The following is a 6,862-nucleotide window of genomic DNA, read 5'->3' as shown; positions in this document are numbered from 1 at the left end:
AAAAAATGGTATAGAAAGACGGTGGTGTAAGAAGAAGAAGAAGACCTAATTAGCATATAAAGGAAATTTTTAGATTGTAATATTGATGCAAAATATGTGATAAACTATGATAAAAAAATGTATTTTTCCTGCTCTAAAGAAATTCTGTCCTATACTATATGTATCACATAGCCATCCACCATGTAAATCACTTTGTTTTCTTACTGTGAGCCAAAAAAAAAAAGAGGGTAATTAGCATGGTGCCCTATTACACTGGCGCATCTGGTGTAAGGTATGATTTCTTTCTTTCTTTCTTTCTTTTTTCGGGTAAGAAGATTTCTTTCTACTTTGACATGGTATGCCGGTTAAGCTTCTTTTGAAACCTGCACCAGCCGGTATTATCCGATTAGGCTTGGTACCAAGAAAGCTTCTTTATATGTCCAGTATGATATGCAACTAAATGGACTCGTAGCTTTTACGAGATAAACATGTAATCTATTTCGATTCGGCTAGTAGCATGACTAGAAAAGGTAAGCCACCATAGGCCCTTTTGTTACCTATTACGTTTTCGTCTAAGATATACATAAAATGATGTCAACTCACAGATTTGGTGAAATCTAAGATATATATATATATAAAGTGATATCAACCCACAGATTTGTTGAAGCGAAATTCTTATTGCATACCCCTCTCCCCCACCCACGAGTGATCCAATTACCGCGCGCGTGCACAAAGAATCGCCCTTTGTTGAAATAGTCTTACTTCGTGCTTCGGATTGGTTTAAGAGGTGACGTGGGCCCACTAAAGCCTGTTTTGGGTCTGAGGTGGTTTGTTGTGCGCGTCGCCTCGTTAATTTAGCTTGGTGTCTTTTCCATTCTCAAGAGTAGCTCAAGTGCTCATCCCGAGGCCATGAGATTAAAACGATTATGAATCTAATACATCATTTGCAACGTGCATTTACCGCCCAAAAGAATCCTATAAGAGAACAAATACAAATAATTACGTGCCATGAATTTTTCTTCTTTTGATGCTGTAGGACCGTCCAATAGGTTGCTTGTTGACCGAGTCAAATGACGCGATATTTTTATAGGAATACTGGACTTATCATTTTAGGCACCCATCTGTGAACCTATAGAAACCATGGTTTTTTTTTTTTTTTTAAATGATGTTTCCATTACATACATATATACATGCATGGATTCATAACTACACACTTCCGTTCACACGTACTTTTAAAATTATATAATGACATTATCAGAGAAAGTATTTTCTTGTTTTAATCAAATCTCAAATTTGCTATCTTGAAAAATAAATTTTATTCTGTAAACAGTAGCATAATCAATCAAACAATGTCATCGTCTTTTTTTATCATTCCCAATTATTTTTCAATTATAACGGCTAATTATGGCCATTAGATAGCCATTGGTTTTATTCTCCCACAGAATCAAGTTAAAAATTTATGCCTATGCAGATAAGGGCATTTAATGTCTTTTGCAATACAAAACAATGCCCTTTTTGCCTCCAAATATTCCTACGAATATGTTGCCATTTAGGTCTTGATTTTTTTTAAAAAAAAATTGTTGGTGGGATTCAAGACATTTCTTAAACATTGATATGAAGCGTCATTTTTTTTTTTTTTGATAAAAGGGAAGCGTCAATTCAACTCCCAACCCCGGGAATATAGGGCCACAAAAATCACGGTCCATATTTCCCGAACACAATAAAAAAAAAAACGAAGGAAAAAATATATATATATACTGTCCATGGGCAGTGCATAACTTTTGAAAGAGCCAAGTACGGTAATGTCGCCGAGTTATTATTACTGGAGGCTCAATTTGGTAGGTGTGAGAAGAAGCCGGTAGACATGGAATATGAGCCTGAACGGATGAGTTAAAGGAAGAAATGGAGATATTTCCCTGTTATTGATGCTATTGTTTTGATATTTCGCTTTCTGTCTTCTGTAGCTTCCCATTGCTTTTGTCGGGATGGGTTGCTCTAATCGATAAATATCACACTGTAAATTCCTTCTATTAATAAATCTGGGTGGCAATCCTTGCTCCTCCCTTCTTCGCAAAGAAATAGCCAAGTACGAAATAAAACAAGGAGAAATCCATAGCTTAGCTTATCAAATAAATACTCCAAAACCAAAGCGACAGAAAACAAAGACAAACGCATGACAGCACCACAATAACAATATATACATATCCTCCATCAAAACCCCCCAGTGAGAAGGCCAAAGGAAGGCGCCCATGGCGAAGCCCGTGCTCCCTGAGTAGCCCATCCAGCTTCCACTCCGGCGTCGCCTCGTACTCGGCCTTGGTATATCTTGGATAGTGGAGCGGCATCTCGAAGTACCCGCAATTTCCCTTCCCATTATGCCCCTGCCCGTCCGCCTCCGCCGCCCTCCTCGCCCTCGCCTCCCACCGTCGCTCTCTCTAAATTTAAGTTCTGGCTCAGAAAGATGGACGTTTATAGAGACGCAGAGGGAGGGAGAGGTGGGGAGGATGCCGAAGTTTGGAAGGCACTGGAAGCCAGGAGGCCAATTAGCAGCCACGATAGGTTTTAATTATTATTTCTAACGAGATCGCGCGGTTTTGTGTTGGATTTCCCAATATGACCCTGTTTTTGATTAGTGGGAGTTAATGCACGAATTGGAATTGAATGGGGACTTTAATAATGAGACCTCCGTCCATGTCAATGATCGGAGCGGCGGGGTGGGTTCGGGTTGGTTGTGGGAATAATTGATGATGTTGCTTCCTAATCATGTCTATCGCCGAAAACACTATAATTTCTGGTCCATAACTATGAGAGGTTCAACTTGTGGTTGCCCCATAAATTCCATACTAGTAATTAATTGCCTATATCAATCATAGTTATGTATAACAAGCATAGATATATATAATTCTGTGTCATCACTCTACAATTGCAGCAACCCAATCATTTTTTTTTCCTTTTTCTTTTTAAAAACTTGATAGTGGAAAATTTAATTGTCTGTGTCATAATTAAGATTGCTTAAAAATTGAAACCGTTAATCTTTTTCAGTTTTTTTTTACACTAAATAAAAGGAAGAGGGTTAGCCCTTGTCTCTAGCTACCTAGGTGTAATTGTTTCAAAATAAGTTGTTGAGTATCATGGCCCAATAAGTAGTTTGAATCTTGTCATAAAGCATAAATTCTCCAACCACGATCCTCCAATATTGGTATGGGACTAAAGTCTTTCCCTCTACAACAGTAGCCCTCCACTCAAGGAACCAATGCCTAAATCAGACGTCTATTAGGAGGTCCTGTATGGGCCATCAGTATTGTGGTCGGGATAACCCTGGCCTTATGAAGTTGGATCCGACTCCCTCTCGAGCAAGAGATATTGTCCGCTCTGACACCGACATTTTAATCGGATGGATTCGTCTTCGATAGCTGGGCCTCATGGTTTTGTCCCTCTGAGCCTTCGGCCCAAAAGATGTCTCTTGAGGGGGAGGAGAGTCTTCGAGCTTTATAAGACGAGACGTCCTTGACTCACTATCTGATATGGGACCAAAGTCTCTCCTCTCGCAATAGGTATGATGGTTATGATTGGATAGGCCCCACACTATATACAAAATATATATCGTATTTATGCCTATTTAATCATGGCTATCATGCTAATCATAGATGGCCATGATTAAAGAATCAGTACGAGTTGGATATGATTTTGATTTAGCAACTTTACCAAATAAACTATTTTGCCATTTGCATATCAAGATTTCTCACTTGTAATTTCTAGTTTTTTGAAAATTTACATTTATTATTGGTTGGTCATTCTATAAATTCTATAGAAATTAAAAGCTCCTAGGAATTTTGCTGTTCATAATTCTAGAACATCTTATTTTTTTGGGTTACGGCACGCATGGTTATGGTTGGCAGTGTAGTCATAGGTGAAGGCAGTGTTAGTTGAACCATCTTGCACCAGCCATATAAAACTAAAGACTCATTTGGTTGACGGGAAGTGAAGGGGAAAGAGGTACTTTCTGAAAAGTGAAGAAAGAGCCTCTTATTTAGTTAGAATTTTAAGAGGAGAGAGAGTGAAAAAAGTACTTCCCACATTTCATGAAAAGTGAAAACCCATGAGAGAGGTAGATTTTGGCATTTCTCGTGACATGAAAAGTGGTAATACTTTTTTCTTTCCTAAAATATCCTTTTAAGATCTATAGTTAAAATTTAGTAAAATATCAATGAATGGTTAGGATGAAATACTGAATAGTAATATAATATTATATTAATATTATCATAATATTTATATAAATATAATATTAATATTTATTATATTTTAATATTTATATTAATATAATATTTTAAATATTAAGATTAATATAATATTTATATTAATATAATATAATATTTATATCTATATTAATAAATTTATTATATTAAAATATTCATATTATATTAATATAATATTAATATATTAGTATTATATTAATATAATAAATTATTATGATCTAATGTTATATTATAATATATTAAAATTATATTAATATTAATATTAATGTAATATTAATATTTATATAAAATTTATGGGTAATAATATATGATTTTATATCTACTAAGGATATAATAGGTATTTTATACAGTTTTTTCAGAAAAATAGATGTCCATCCAAACATAAGCTACTTTATAATAAGTCATCTTCCCATGGTCAACCAAACATATCAAATCTTATTTTCAGGAAAAACTTTCTGAGAAGTTACTTTTTAAGAAGTTACTTCCTGAGAAGAAAATTTTTTTGCACGAACCAAACGAATTTTAAATTACTTAAAAAAATAGCAAACACAGAAGAAAAAATAATGGGCAAAAAATCAGCCTCCATCCTCCAAAGGATCCATTTTAGATGGCAACGTACGACAAGCAATCCCCTCCTAAACGTGCAACACGTGGATACAAAGGAAATCTAAAGTCCAAAAACAAAAGTTGAGCCAAATTTAAGAAAGGTTTAGTGCCGAACATGGAATGTTTGTGATTGATAGCAAGTCCAACACTTTGATCTATGCTCACATCTTCTCATATGTCACATATTGAGACCGCGATTTGCAGCCATCTAAATCATTTTCTCCTGCATAAAATACTAAGCATTGCACTGCTTTAAGTTGATGAGCTCTGGTATGATGCCAGCCAGGTGTATGCAATACAACGCACACTGATGTGTTATCCAAAAGAAAGTGGATGCAATGCTTATTTAATAAAGTAAAGTTGATATCAATTCTAAAGTAAAGTTGATCAAACACTGGATCGGACTGGACTCTATAATCGGAATTAGGTCTAATGCATGGTCCGGTCCGACCAGGCCCAAACATCAGGTTTATATTTTTGTCCAAATCTGATCTAACTTGAAGAGCCAATTCCAGATCCACCCACTAAGCCTGATTTCCTCTTTTCTCCCACTATTATAAGCTAAGCACGATACAATATATTGCTATTCCATATAACATATAATTAGTTAAGATAATTAACATAAAAAATATAATCTCAGTTCGCACTGGGCCATTTTTAATTTTTTGAGATCCAGTCCGGTTTTTAGATCAGGCCTATTTTTTGCCTAGGCCTATCATATAGGCTAAGTGCTTTAGTCTACCATATTTTGAATTTTGTTGGGCTGGATGGCTTGACCCACTCAACTCTATTCTGGAGTATTTAGTGGAAACATCTACTTTCTTCTCCTTTTTCCCCTCCTCCTCTTCCTCCTCCTCCTCAAGACTAGAAGAGGCTATTCTCATATTTACTACCTTACACTCACCCCATCCTCGAAGGCTAACTCCAACCGTACGTTATCAAATTGGATCTCATTGCTTAAGTGGCAAGGACCAATTCAATTGAGCAAGCATTCAACGGTCTCACGCAATGTAACTAAAACTACTTTTACCAACCTAAACTTGCTGATTCACAATTGGAAGCCAAAAAAGAAATAGTTATTGCATGATCAGATTTGTAACACCCCGGTCCACTTTGAACCCTGGATCAAGCCCAAAAGCCCAAAGCCATATTAAAAAAAAAAAAAAAAGAGAGAACGGGAAGAAGACTCTCGATGGGAGTCTTCTTCTCCGATGAATTTCGATCGGAGAAGGGTTCTAGGACTGTTGAAATTCTAGGACCCTTTATAAATAAGCCTCTCCTCTCTCTCTCGAGCTTCCACCGACGACCGTTAAGCCTGATTTCTTTCCTTTTCTCCGTGGAAGCCGCGGCACCCTTTTCTTGTGTTCGTCGGAAATCGAAGGTCGAAGAGGCCACCGGAGTTCAGGTAAGGGTTCAATCTTTCTTCCTCTCCCTCTTCTCTTTCTTCCCATGGCTTTAGACTTCTCGCCGACCGTCGGGATCATCAAAAATTCCATGAAACGTGAAACTCCTGTTCGGTCGGAACCTTTTTCTCTCTTTTCCGGCCACCGGCGCCGCCGATTGCGGTGTCTCATTCCCAAGATCGGACCCTCATATCTCTCTCTCTCTTCCCTTGAGCGCTTGGCCACCGGCGACCGACCAATGGTCGGAATTTATGAAGAAACGGGACGGATCCCCTGTTTTTCGAAAAAAAAAGCCGCCGGCCGAACCCCATCGCCGACCGGCTTCGCATGGTCGGCCGTCGTTGTCGGATCTTCGGCCAAGCCACCACCCCATCGGAGCCCGAGCCATCGAGGGGGGGGGACCTCACGGTCTTCCCCTGTTTCAGCCAAGGGAGGCCGCGGGAAGAAAAGAAAAGAAGAAGAAAGAAGAAAGAAGAAAAAGAAAAAGAAAAAAAAAAAGAAAAAGAAAAGGAAAAGGAAAAACAAAAGAAAAGAGAAAGAGAAAAATAAAAATAAAATAAAAGAAGAAGAAGAAGAAGAGAGAATTTTCTCTCTCTCCTTTCTCTTCCTCTTTCCTCT

This window comes from Elaeis guineensis, chromosome 3 (assembly GCF_000442705.2).
Source record: "Elaeis guineensis isolate ETL-2024a chromosome 3, EG11, whole genome shotgun sequence".
In the NCBI taxonomy this organism is placed as follows: domain Eukaryota; kingdom Viridiplantae; phylum Streptophyta; class Magnoliopsida; order Arecales; family Arecaceae; genus Elaeis; species Elaeis guineensis.
Note: the sequence above shows the minus strand (reverse complement) of the source record.